Raw genomic sequence first — 14,890 nt, forward strand, 5'->3', positions numbered from 1 at the left:
ATTTTATAAATAAATAAATGAAAGAAATCATGAACCAAATTAACATTTTTGATATTGGGTATAAAAATGAGTTGATAATAAAAAAGAAAGTGAATACCAAAATGGTAAGCCAAATAAAATAACATGAAAAAAATAATAAAATCTATGATAAAATAGAGAATATTTTTATTACAGAAAGGACTACTGTTTAAAATACTCAGAGATAGAGAATAGAGTTGAGAATAATGAAATACAATTAAATGAAAGTAATGATAAAAGTAATTAGACTATAGTGGAGATGTCAAATAAACTGTGGAATTTTAAACATAATAGATATTCCTGAGGAAGAGTAAAATAAAAATGAAAACCAGAAAGATATTAAAATGTATCATAAAATATTTTTCTGAAAAGTGAATGAAACTGTCCACATTAAAGTGTCATGTAGTAAGAAATAAATACTAATAAGCAAATTTATATGTATGTAAGTATGGTAATTGTATTGCGAGGAAAAACAGAAATTATACATAAAGCTGCTCTGATAAAAGCAATATATCTCAAAATGAAAAAATTAACATTTATCCCAGAAATCTCTTAAGACCACTAGACCACAGAGAAAGGATCAATGTGCAGAGAGAGTTGCAGAAAAATTGATCTAATCTACACATTCTAAATATGTTTAGAATGTTGTTCAGGTGGAAAAGGAAAAAATATATCAAAGTCAGTACATTTGTATTTTTATTTGTAATATGGGCTATCACTACTATAGGATACATCATTTGAGTCATTATTTTAATGCATTTGGGAAGCAAAACTTTCAGGGTAAGAATAGAGGTTATGTATGTAAATTCAAAAGAGTTGGTTAAAATGCTGTAATCATAAAGCTGAGAATATCAACTTGGGAATATCAGAATAAGCTCAAGGAATATTTATTCTTTAAATAGTACATATCTCCTAGCTTTATTTCCAGAAAACACCTACAATCCAAAACAATTCAGTAGAAAGGAACACACCTAATGCTCGGATGTGGTCTCTAAATATCCTTTCCCCCAATTTCAAGCATCCTTTCATAAATGGCTGATAAGCCTTCTACTGGGAATACACCAAATCACCTTGGATATCTTTTAATAATAGAAAACAGGAAACCAAAGACAACTGAGATTATTTTTTAAAGACAAAGAAGCCAACTCAAAGAGGCTTCCACTTGTCAAATATGGGTCAATCAAGCATCGATGAGAATAATAACTGCTAGAGATGGAAACACACTGAGAGAGAGAAAGAGAGAAAGAGAGAGAAAGAGAGAAAGAACAAGGTCAGTAAGACTAGGCATTCAGTATTCTGAAAACTGACAAATAACCTACTTTTCTTCTACAAACTGTAGAATGGTGTAAAGAAAGGAACCAAAGGTGGAAAGTTTCTCTCTACAGAAGCATTCCGGCTATTAAGAAGTAATAGAACTGAAGTATTACTTTTTAAAAAACCCAATGAAATATGGCAAAAAAATCATCAGGGGATGATATCATCACAAATGAGAGAAAACTAGATACTGTATTTTACCAAAATAACAAACCTGACTCATATCTACCAGTTTCTAGAGAGTATAGGAGACACCAGGCAAGCAGATATGTTAAAAGACACCACGGGATGTGATGAGAAAAATCCAAACTACAACAAAAACAAAAGCTTCGAGGACAAAATTCCAATTTCTTCCATAAAATAAATTACAAGAAAATAAAAAAAGGAAAGAGTGGAAACCCATAGATTAGGAGAGCCTTGACACATATTAACCAAATGCAATGGATGAAGTTTGTTTGGATATTGTTTTGAACAAATCAGATAGAAAAAGTCTGCAAACTAGCTTTCCGAGATACTTTTATGGGATAATTGGGGAAATATAAATACTGGTTGAATTCTTGATGATGATCTTTTATTTCGGTGTGATTATAATCCTATGGCTATGTTTTAAGACTTGAAAATATTTGTACAATAAGGAAGGACATTATATTGACTTCAAAATAATTGGGGGAGTGGGGGCCACCTGTGGTAGAATTGTGTAGGGCCAAGCTGCCAAGAGTGGCTACAAACTGATGATTTTGGTAGCTAGGTATGAGTATATGGAGATCAAGTTTGTCCTCACTGTAATTTTGAGAGAGGACTTTATTATTTTTCATAATAAAATGTTAATAAATGAACACTTTATAAAAAGTAAAATCATTTAATGGGAAGAGTTTTCTAATTAAACATGGTGAATTCACACAAAACTTTACTCTCTCTAAAATCTCATTTAAATGATAGTCAAAATTTTAAAAATATGATCTGACAGTGGCAGAAGAACAGGATGGGATATGAGGTATATCAACAATATTACATTTGATGAACAATGGTAGGAAGGGTGAAAAGAAACTGGCAGAAATAGAAGATTAAGTTCATAGAGAGGAGGTTATGCCGCACATCCACTTCAAAAGAACTAAGGAGTTAGAGTTGATAAAGGCAAGAGTAAGGAATGGGATTGAAAGCAGGATGGTCTTCTAGGGAGCAGCTATATGATTCCTTCTCCTGTCCCTTGCATTCTTGCAGAAGACAGGTTACTTTCTGAAAACAATTCTCCCAGCAAGGTTCTGGACTCAGAGATGCCAAGACTGAACTGAAAGATGGACAGCATTGAAAACAAGGGAATTGAGGAAAGGTGAGACTTCCCAGCTCTCTTTCACCCCTGGGTTCACAGAGTCCTGGTAATCAGGATTACTCTGTACCACCGTGGGGCCACTATGGGAAGCCAGCCCAGTGTGATAAAGAAGGCCTGTGGAGAAATGCCAGTCTAGACAAGGAGGAGGATAGCTGAGATGCCGAACCAGAGCTCAGATGACCCCAAAATGCCAGATGGGAAGAGAACTTGGCACATTTTCTCATCTACTTTCTGGAGAGACTATGAGGGACATCTCTCCCTAGAATGTGTTCTGAGCCTTAAACTCCCTGAACCTCAGGTAGACAACCTCCTTCAGGCCCTCTTCTCCAAGCAGGAGATGGGACTAGTATCTCTCATGGTCCGAGACTGGTTACTTCTCTTTCTTCTGTGTTATTTGCAGACCCTTCCCACTCTTATCTCTATCTGAGGCTAAGGTGCTGGAAGTCACCCAACTGGGAAGTGGAGAAGGAGATGTGTTGGGGCCCCAGGTTACTCACCCTGGCTATTGTTCCGGGCTGCTCTGCCACTCCAGATCCTGCAAGAGCCCAGGATGTCTTTGTGGCAGAGGGATTGAATTTTATCTTACTACACAGGGACATCTTGGCAGTAGTGCCTATCTCCAGGGGAGGCCAGGCTTGGGCCACCAGGGAATCACTCTGCTCAGAACCCTGGGGAATGGAAAAGTTAAGGCTAGCTTTGGAATCAGGGGAAGCATTTGGAGGAACTAAACAGTAAGGGGGCAAGGGAGAGACAGAATCATGGATTCTGCAATATCCCACTACGTTTAAATGACTCTGGGAAACAAACTGAGGGCTTTGGAGGCGATGAGGGTGGCGGATTGGGATAGGCCGGTAATGGGTATTAAGGAGGGCACATATTGCATGGTGCACTGAGTGTTATACGCAAATAATGAATCATGGAATATTGCATCAAAAAGTGGGGATGTACTGTATGGTTACTAATATAACAAAAAAAATATTTTTAAAAATGGCTATATTCAGAGACTATCAGCTTCAATAGCCCACCTGCATTTGAGATCCTTCCAAGACAATATTTCTTTTTTTAATAATATTTTTTATTATGTTATGTTAGTCACCATACAGTACGTCCCTAGTTTTTGATGTAAAGTTCCATGATTCATTACTTGTGTATAACACCCAGTGCACCATGCAATACGTGCCCTCCTTAATACCCATCACCAGCCTATCTCATTCCCCCACCCCCCTCCCCTCTGAAGCCCTCAGTTTGTTTCCCAGAGTCCATAGTCTGTCAAGACAATTTTTCTGAAGCCTCCTCTTGACCAGGCCCCAGGATCAGTCCTGCAGAAGCTCTTAGTCTATGCAGAGTGTAGAGATATGGAGTCTAGAAGTCAAGGCCTAACCCTGCCTGAGGGAATGAGGGAAAGCTTCCTAGAGGAGAGGGAGTGGACTTGTGAAAGGCGCACAGACCCTGTTCCAAACTCTCAGCACTCATTCTAGGACAGACACCCGGACTTCAGGCTTGCAGCTCCAGACTGGGGCTGGCACAGATTCTTCCCACACTCAGCCCGGGACTGACCTGCTGAATCAAAGTTCAAAAAGGAGGGAACTTGGGCAGTGAAAGGAACATGTACTACAGAGCCAGGCAGATCAGGGTTTGAATTCTTGCTCTGTTTTCCTCTCCACATACAAGCTCTGTCTCCATTCTTTCTCACTTTCTGGAGAGTTCTGCCACAAAATCACCTCAGCTCCTTATCAGTTTGGACTGTAGTCATTCACCTGGAGCTGCTTTCTAGGGATACACAGACTTTTCTCCTCTTTGATTTTGGCTGTACTCTCCCAGCTGAACTGGGCCCAGCCTGACTACCTTTCTCCCTCTGAGATGATAATTAAACTTAGGGGGAAAAAAATCACACACCTTTGAAATCTTACATCAAAACAAATTTGTGGCCATTTACCTGAGCTGAGACTTCTGTATCACACTTAATTTCTTTCAGGTTTAAAATGTCACCATTGTTCTCAACCTCTTTATTCAACCTGCCAGTCTCTTCTCCTAACAGCTAATTTGACATTGCTCCTGACTTCCCATAGTAAATGGTGGCCATCAGGTGTGCCTTCTCTAAGGTTCTCGCCCAGCTCATCTGTTCTCTTACCCACTTCCACTCCAACATCTACATCCTGGCAGGGAGACCAGTTAATGGCATATGGGTCTTCATGTCAGCCCCCTCTCCATCCTCTAACCACTTCTTTGTTGGGTGCCCATCACATGTGGCCAAAAAAAAAGGAAGAAAAATTCTGAATGGCATAGCATGTAACCTGACTCTTTATTTATTTAGTTAGTTTTTTTAAGTTTCTATTTTAATTTCAGGTAATAAACATACAGTGTTGTATTAGTTTCACGTGTACAATATAGTGATTCAATAATTCCATACATGGCCTGGTGCTCATCACAACTGCTCTCCTTAGTCCCCATCAGCTATTTCACCCGTCCCCCCACCTCCCCTCTCGTAACCAGTTTATCTATTTGTTCTCTCTAATTAAGAGTCTGTTTCTGGATTTCTCTCTCTCTCCTTTGCTTATTTGTTTTGTTTCTTAAATTCCACATAGGAGTGAAATCATATGGTATTTATCTTTCTCTGACTGACTTATTTTGTTTAGCATTACACTCTTAAGTTCCTTCTATGTTGTTGCAAATGGCAAGATTTCATTCTTTATTTTTTATGCTGAGTAATATTTCATTATGTATGTATGTGTGTGTATATACACATCTTCTTTATCCATTCATCAGTCAGTGGACACTTGGGCTGCTTCCATATCTTGGCTATTTATAAATAATGCGGCTATAAACATTGGGTGCATGTATCCCTTTGAATTAGTGTTTCTGTATTCTTTAGGTAAATACCCAGGAGTATGATTGCTAGATCATAGGGTAGCTCTACTTTTCACTTTTTGAGGAACCTCCATACTGTTTTCCACAGTGCATTCCTACCAACAGGGCAGGAGGGTTCCTTTCTCTCTACATCCTCACCAACATCTGTTGTTTCTTGTGTTTTTTCTTCTAGCCATTCTCGCAGGTGTGAGGTGATATTGCAGTTTTGATTTGCATTTCCCTGATACTAGGTGATGATGAGCATCTTTTCATGTGTCTGCTGGCCATCTGGATGTCTTCTCTGGAGAAATGTCTGTTCATGTCTTCTGCCTATTTTTTAATTGGATTATTTGGTTTTTGGGTGTTGGGTTTTGTAAGTTCTTTATAAATTTTGGATACTAACCCTTTTCATTTGCAAATTCTCCCATTCTGTAGGTTGTCTTTTCGTTTTCTTGGTTGTTTCCTTCACTGTGCAGTCGCTTCTTATTTTGGTGAAGCCTCAATAGTTACTTTTGCTTTTGTTTCCCTTGCCTCAGGAGACCTATCTAGACAAAAGTCGCTACTGCCAATGTCAGAGAAATTACTGCCTGTGCTCTCTTCTAGGATTTTTATGTTTTTGGGTCTCATATTTAGGTCTTGAATCCATTTTGAATCTATTTTTGTGTGTGGTATAAGAAAGTGGTCCAGTTTCATTTCACTGCATGTTGCTGTCTTCTTGATAGATCTTCTATCCTGAAGAAGAGGTCCTATAATGCCCTGCAGTATAGTGTCCCCCACGCCTCAGAGTCTGGCACTTCTGGAAGTGTCTCCAATGTGTGCTGCATGTGCTCTGCTGTTGTGTCCTGGCCCCTCTATCCTTCAGGCCAGTCATCTACAGAGGCTCTCTTTGCCTGTTGTGGGCAGTGTTTGGTCACTCGCCTGAAATTCACTCATTTTAACTAGGTGTATTCTTTTTTTTTTTTTTTTAAGATTTTATTTATTTATTCGACAGAGATAGAGACAGCCAGCGAGAGAGGGAACACAAGCAGGGGGAGTGGGAGAGGAAGAAGCAGGCTCCCAGCAGAGGAGCCTGATGTGGGGCTCGATCCCATAATGCCGGGATCACGCCCTGAGCCGAAGGCAGACGCCCAGCCGCTATGCCACCCAGGCGCCCCTAACTAGGTGTATTCTTGTCTGTTTGTGAAATGAGGCCTGTTGCCAAGCCACAGGAACCACAGCTCTGCGAAACTCCCTTGTTGGAAGACAAGCTGTGAGTAGGGGTTTGGGAGGTCTTCTGGGGGAAGTGGCCCACCATTCTGAGACTGAGGTAAGCATGACTGGGAGGGGTGGGGCTTGGTGTAAGCAAGTGTTGAGTGTCAGCACTGTGCTGGTTCCCACTGGTGGCTCTGTGCTTATGCTGAGGGGTGGGGGAGGGAAATGGTGCTGACCAGTTCCTTTGTCCCTGCAGAGATCTCTCTATAATTGATGTCTCTCTGGGACATGCTTTGAGAAGGGCAAATAACCTCCCCACTGTGTGCCCCGGGATCTCTTCAGATCACTGTTTTCCATGCTGTAGGTCTGTGGGCTGTTTGCCTGCCTCATCTCTAAGACCATCCCCCGTGCCCTCCAGGGCACTCTTACCAAGCCAAACATACTGACCTTTAAACCTCCAGGCTTTAAGCCCCACTGGTTGCAGGAACTCATGAAATTCAGCCCCTCTCTCACTTTCCAAGCCAACTGCTATGGGGAATCATTTCCCCGTGTGCTCCTCTCTGTGCTAGTCTGTCTCTTTGCCCTTCTCTGTGACTGTGGCTCCCTTCCCACTGCCATAGCCATGATCTGTTTCTCTCCCAAACCGTGTCTCTGTCTCAATTCATACAGCCTTCCAAGAAATCTTGGTATCTGGTATAGCAGGTCCTTTCATATTGTTCATCTCTGTTTTTTACTATTCTTAGCCCTTTGTACTTTCATACAAATTTTAGAATCACTTGTCAAGTTTTGCCAAAAGACCAGTTGGGATTTACAAGAAGACCAAATGAGATTACATTTATTTATAAATCAGTTGGGAAGGAATTGACAATACTACAAAATGAGATATCCCCTACTTGGCATATCCCTCCATTTCAAAGGTATCCTTTGATGTCTTTCAATAAAAGGTTTATAATTTTCTCAGTAGAAGTTTTGAATACTTTTCTTAAACTTAATTCTAGGTGCTTAATCTGTATACCATATATTATATCCCCCACATTGTCTGACACATAAAAACTGTAAATAGCTTCATCTTTGTTCAGGACTTGTTTTGCCACCAAATTAGTTACAGATAAACTTTGTTTTCAGATCATTTTACATTTTGGAACTGTGGACCTTTATTAAAATTGACATCTTTCAAGAACTCATTTTTTACCTTTTGACCATGTATAGAGTTTTGAATTTTGATTTTTGTATTTAACATTCTGCTGGACACTTTAAATTCTAATTGTTTATCTTTCAATTTTTCCCTATATGTAAATAATCACGCTGTTCGAGAATGATAGCAGTTTTATTTCTTTTTCAGTTTTGTTTCTTTCTCCAATCCTTACACAGACAGTCCTCACTTTCGTTCCATGCAGGTGCAGGATTGTGCAAAAATGATGCTGTAAGCTGAAACTGCAAAGTGATCTTAATGGAAAAATTACAGTTGTTCTGTGACTTTAAAATTTTTTTTGTTAAAAATTTTACTGTCTTCTCTAAAGATATAAGGAAATAGAAAATAGTAAAACTAATATTTAGTATACTTTAAAATATTAAGAATAGTTTGAGCAGTGCTTTATTTTTTTTAAGACAGTATCTTTGAGAGCAGTTTTAGGTTCACAAAAAAATTAGGATGAAGATACAGTGATTTCTCATATACCACCTACCCCCACACAAGTATAGCCTTCCCCATTGCCAATATCCCCCACCAGAGTGATGCGTTTGTTTCAATTGATGAACCTACACTGACATACCAAAATCACTCAGAGTCTATGATTTATATCAGGGTTCACTCTTGGTGTTGTACATTCAGTGAGTTTGGACAAATGTACAGTTACATATATCCATCATTATAATACACAGAGTAGTTTCATTGTACTAAAAATCCTCTGATCTCTGTCTATATTCCATTCCCCCTGCGGCCCTGGCAATCACTGTTTGTTTTAAACTGTCCTTAGTCTTGCCTTTTCCAAATGTCAAAAAGTCAAGTCCTACAGTCTGTAGCCTTTTCATATTGACTTTTTTCACTAAGTAATATGTATTCGAGATTTACTCATGTCTTTTCATGGCTTGATAGCTCCTTACCTTTTAGCACTGAATGATCCTCCATTGTCTGGATGTACCACCATTTATCCATTTGCCTACTGAAGGACATCTTGGTTGCTTTTGAGTTTTGGCAATTATGGATAAAGCTGCTATAAACATCCAGGTGCAGATTTTTATGTGGACATAAGTTTTCAACTCCCTTGGGTAAAAACCAAGGAGTCTGACTACTAGATCATATGGTAAGAGCATATTTAGTTTTGTAAGAGACCCCCCCCCCAAACTGTCTTCCAAGGTAGCTATACTATTTTTCATTTCTACCAGCAATGTATGAGAATTCCTATTGTTCCACATCCTTGTCAGCACTAGGTATTGTCAGTGATCCACATTTTAGCCATTCTTATAGGCACATACTGTATCTCATTGTTTTATTTTGTATTTCTGTTATGACATATCATGTGGAGCATATTTTCATATGCTTCTTTGCCATATGTAAATCTTCTTTGGTGACATGTCTGTTAAGGTGTTTGGCTCATTGTTAATTGGGTTGTTTCCTTATTGTTGAATTTTAAGAGTTCTTGATATATTTCAGATAATAGTTCTTTATCAGATGTGTCTCTTGCAAATATTTTCTTCCAGTCTGTGGCCTGTCTTCTCATTCTCTTGACATTGTCTTCCACAGAGCTAAAGTTTTTAATTTTAATGAAGTCTAGCTCATCAATAATTTCTTTCATGGATTTCATGTTGTATCTAAAAAATCATCACCATACTCAAGGTCATCTAGGTTTTCTCTTATGTTATCTTCTAGGAGGTTTATAGTTTTGTATTTTACATGTAGGTATATGATCCATTTTAAAAAAATTTGAGAGAGAGTGAGAGAGAGAGCGTGAAATAGAGCAGGGGAAAACAGAGGGAGAGGGAGAAGCAGACTTCCTGCTGAGCAGGAAGCCCGACTTGGGGCTTAATCCTGGGACTCTAGGGTCATGACCTGAGCCAAAGACAGATGCTTAACCAATGAAGCCACCCAGGTGCCCCGGTATATGATCCATTTTGAGTTAATTTTTGTGAACGGTGTTAAGGTCTGTGTCTAGAATCAGTTTTTTTGCATGTGGATGTTAAGTGTTTCCAGTACCATTTGTTAAAGAGACTTCTTTACTCCATTATATTGCCTTTGCTCTTTATCAGAGATCAGGTGACTATTTATGTGGCTCTGTTTCTGGGCTCTCTTCTTTTCTATTGATCTATTTGTTCTTTCACCAATACCACACCATCTTGATAAGTGTAGCTTAATATTAAGTCTTGAAGTGGAATGGTGTCATTTTCCCAGCTTTGTTCTCCTCTTTCAATACTGTGTTGGCTATTTGGTCTTTTGCCCCTCTATATAAATTTGAGGATTGGTCTGTTGATATCCACACAAAAATTTGCTGGGATTTTTATCACGACTGCATTGAATCTACAGATGAAGTTGGCAAGGACTGACATCCTGACAATATTGAATTTTCCTATCCATGAACATGGAATATCTCTCCAATTATTTAGTTCTTTGATTTTATCAGAGTTTTGCAGTTTACCTCATACAGATTTTTTATACATTTTACTAGTGTTATGCCTAAGTATTTCATTTTTCTGAGTGCTAATGTAAATGGCATTGTGATTTTAATCTCAAATTCCACTTGTACATTGATGCTTAGGAAAGCAAATGCCTTTTTTTTTTTAAAGATTTTATTTTTAAGTAATCTCTACACCCAAGTAGGGCTTGAACTCACAACCCTTAGATCAAAAATGGCATGCTACACCAACTGAGCCAGTCAGGTGGCCGTGAAAATGACTTTTTTATATTAACCTTGTATACTGCAACCCTACTATAATTGTTTAATAGTTCCATGAGGGTTTTTGTTGTTGTTGTTGATTCTTTTATATTTTCTGTAGACAATCATGTCATCTGCAAACAAGGAGAGTTTTATTTTTTCCCAGTCTGTAAACCTTTTATTTCTTTTCCTTGTCATACTGCATTAGCTAGTATTTCCAGTATGATGTTAAAAAGGAGTGGTGAGAGGGGACATCCTTGCCTAACTACTGATCTTAGCAGGAAAGCTGTGAGTCTCTTACCATTGAGTATGATGTAGCTGTAGGACTTTTGTAGATATTCTTTATGATGAAGAAGTGCCCCACTATTCCTAGTTTACTGCAAATTTTTATCATAAATGGGTGTTGGGTTTTGTAATGTTCTTTTTTTGTACCTAATGATATGATTGCATCATTTTTCTTTTTTGGCCTCTTGATATGATGGATTACATTAATTGATTTTTGAATGTTGAACCAGCCTTGCATACCTGAGATAAATCCCACTAGGTTATGATATATTTTATACATCATTGGGTTCAATTTGCTAATACTTGGTTGAGGATTTTTGCATCTATGTTCATGATATATATTGGTCTGTAGTTTTCTCCTCTTACAGTGCCTTTGTCTAGTTTTGGTATTACGGTAATGCTAGCTTCATTGATTGAGTTAGGAAATATTCCCTCGGCTTCTATCTTCTGAAAGAGATTGTAGAGAATTGGTGTAATTTTTTCCTTAAGTGCTTGGTAAACCTCACCGGTGATATCTGGATCTGGTGCTTTCTGTTTTGGAAGGTTATTAATTATTGATTCAATATCTTTAATCACGTGAACATCAATCATTTAAATGCATCAATTAAAAGAGACTGTCCTCATCCTCACTTTGGCAAGCACATATACCAAAAGGGACTGTCAGAGTAGATCAGTAAACAAAACATAACATATGTTGTTAATAACACACAAATTGTAGATACAGCTATATTTATGTATAAATATGTTCAGGTTATATTTCTTCTTGTGTGAGTTTATGGCATATTGTGTCTTTCAAAGAATTACTCCATTCTGTCTAGGTTATCAGATCTATGGTCATAGAGTTGTTCATAGTATTCCTTTATTATCCTTTTTATGTCCATACGATCTGTAGTGATATCTCCTCTTTGATTTCTGATATTAGTAGCTTGTTTCTTTTCTCTCTCTTTTTTCTTTTGCTTAGTTGGCCTGGCTAGAGCTTATCAATTTTATTGATCTTTTCAAAGAATCACCTTTTGTTTCATTGATATTCTTTAATGGCTTCCTGTTTTCAATGTCATTGATTTTTTTTCTATAATTCTTATTATTTCTTTCCTTCTGCTTACTTTGGGTTGATTTTATTCTTCTTTTTCTAGCTTCCTAAGGTAAAACTTAGCTTATTGATTCTAGATCTTCTAAAATGTGCATTTAGTGCTACAAATTTCTCTCTAGGCATTACTTTTGCTGCATCCCACAAATTTTGAAAAGTTGTGTTTTCATTTTCATTTAGTTTAACATATTTAAAAATTTCTTTTGAGGTTTCTTTGACTCATAAATTATTCAGAAATGTGTTATTTAATTGCCACAAATTTGGGATTTCCCACTTATCTTGCTGTTATTGGTACCTAGTTTAATTTCATTGTGGTCTGAGAACAGATATTATATATTTCTTCTCTTTTAAATCTGTTAAGTTTGGGGGCACCTGGGTGGCTCAGTCAGTTAAGCATCTGCCTTTGGCTCAGGTCATGATCCCTGGGTCCTGGGATCAAGCCCCACATCAGGCTCCCTGTTCAGTGCTTCTCCCTCTACCCCTCCCCCTGCTCGTGCCCTCTCTCTCTCGGTGTGTGTGTGTCTCTCTCTCAAATAAATAAAATCTGTTGTGTTTCATGGCCCACAATGTGGTGTCTTTGTGCATGTTCCATGTGAACATGAGAAGAATGTATAGTCTGCTGTTCTTGGGTGAAGTAGTTTATGGATGTTGGTTATATCCCGTTGATTATTAGTGTTCTTGAGTTCCACTATGTCCTTACTGATTTTCTGCCTGCTGGATCTGTCCGTTTCTGATAGAGGGTGTTGAAGTCTCCAAGTGTGATAGCAGATTCATCTATTGCTCCTTGAAGTGCTATTAGTTTTTTTTTTGGGGGGGTTGTTTTTTTGTTTTTTTGTTTGTTTTTTTTTAATAATATGTGGAAGGAGCTGAGATGCCCTTCAACAGATGACTGGATTAAGAAGATGTGGTCGATATATACAATGGAATATTACTCAGCCATCAAAAAGAATGATTTCTCAACATTTGCTGCAATATGGACGGGACTAGAGGAGGTAATGCTAAGCAAAGTAAGTCAAGCAGAGAAAGACAATTATCATATGGTTTCACTCATTTATGGAACATAAGTGCTATTAGTTTTTACTTCACGTTGTTTGATATACTGTTGTTAAGTGCATACACATTAAGAATTTTTATGTCTAATTCAAGAATTGACTCCCTTATTATATAATACCCTTTCTTATTCATGGCAACTTTCCTTGCTTTGAAGTCTGCTCTGTCTGAAATTAATATAGCTAATCCTGCTTTTTTTTTTTTTATTATTGTTAGTTAGCATGGTATGTTATTTTCCATCCATTTACTTTTAACCTATGAGTGTCTTTATATTGAAAATGGGTTTCTTATAGACAGCATATTTTTAGATCTTTTTTATTGACCATTCTGACAGTCTCTGTCTTTTCATTAGTACATTTAAACCATTGACACAAAAATGCTGATTGATATAATTGAACGTATATCTACCACATTGATTACTATTTTCAATTTCTTGCTATTGTTCTTTGTTCCTATTTTTGTCTTCTACTTTCATTCTGCCTTTTGTGGTTCTAGCTGAGTATTTAATATGATTCCAATTTCTCTCCTTTCTTAGAATATTAGGAATCTATCTATCTATCTATCTATTAGATGTACCTATTTATACATGTGTGTCATATATATTTAACTATTTTTAGTGGTTGCCCTAGAGTCTGCAGTGTACATTTACAACTAATCCAAATCTACTTTCAAATGACACTATATCACTTGTTGGGTAGTGTGAGTGTCTTATAATAATAAAATAATCCTAATTCCTCCTTTCCATCCCTTGAACCATTGCTTTTATTTATTTCATCTATACACAAGCATATATAGTGTATATACACATACATATAGAGTTGACCCTTGAACAACATGGGGGTTAGGGGTACACAGTCAAAAATCTGCATATAATTTTTGACTCCCCAAAAATTTAACTACTAAGAGCCTACTGTTGATCAGAGCCTTACCAACAAAATAAACAGTTGATGAATACTTATTTTCTATATTACATACTGTAGCCTTACAATAAAGTGAGCTAGAGAATAAAAAATGTTATTAAGAAAATCATAAGGAAGATGAAATAAATTTACAGTACCATAGTGTATTTATCAAAAAACATCCACTTATAAGTGGACCTCTGCAGTTTAAACCTGTGTTAAGGATCAACTGTGTATATGTAAGATACATACATAAGTATACACAATAGAATAATACATGGTTGCTCTTAGTATTTTGAACAAACTGTTACCTGTTAGATCAATTAATAATAAGAAAAGTAAAGAGTTTTATTTTACCTTCACTTATTCCTGCTTGATGGTCTTTCTTTCTTTAAGTAGATTCAAGTTTTCCCTCTCTCTAAAGAACTACTTTTTACACCTCAGGTCTTCTGGTAACAAATTCCCTCCACTTTTGTTTGTCTGATAAAGTCTTCATTTCTCCCTCACTGTTGAAGGGTAATTTCACAGATTATAAAATTAGGTAATAAAATCTAAAAAATAAATATAAAATAAATATTTTACTCTACTTCTTATTTGTGTGGTTTCTGAAGAGAGGTTGCTTGTTGGAATACTACTCAGCCATCAAAAAATGAAATCTTGCCATTTGCAACAAAGTGGATGGAACTAGAGGGTATTATGCTAAGCAAAATAAGACAATCAGAGAAAGACAATTATCATATGATCTCACTCATATGTGGAATTTAAGAAACAAAACAAGATCATAGGGGAAGAGAGGAAAAAATAAAACGACAAAATCAGAAAGAGAGACAAACCATAACAGACTCTTTTTTTTTAAGATTTTATTTATTTATTTGACAGAGATAGAGACAGCCAGCGAGAGAGGAAACAAAAGCAAGGGGAGTGGGAGAGGAAGAAGCAGGCTTCCAGCGGAGGAGACTGATGTGGGGCTCGATCGCAGAACACCGGGATCATGCCCTGA

The sequence above is a fragment of the Ursus maritimus genome, unplaced genomic scaffold (assembly GCF_017311325.1).
Source record: "Ursus maritimus isolate PB19 unplaced genomic scaffold, ASM1731132v1 scaffold_16, whole genome shotgun sequence".
NCBI classification, from domain to species: Eukaryota; Metazoa; Chordata; class Mammalia; order Carnivora; family Ursidae; genus Ursus; species Ursus maritimus.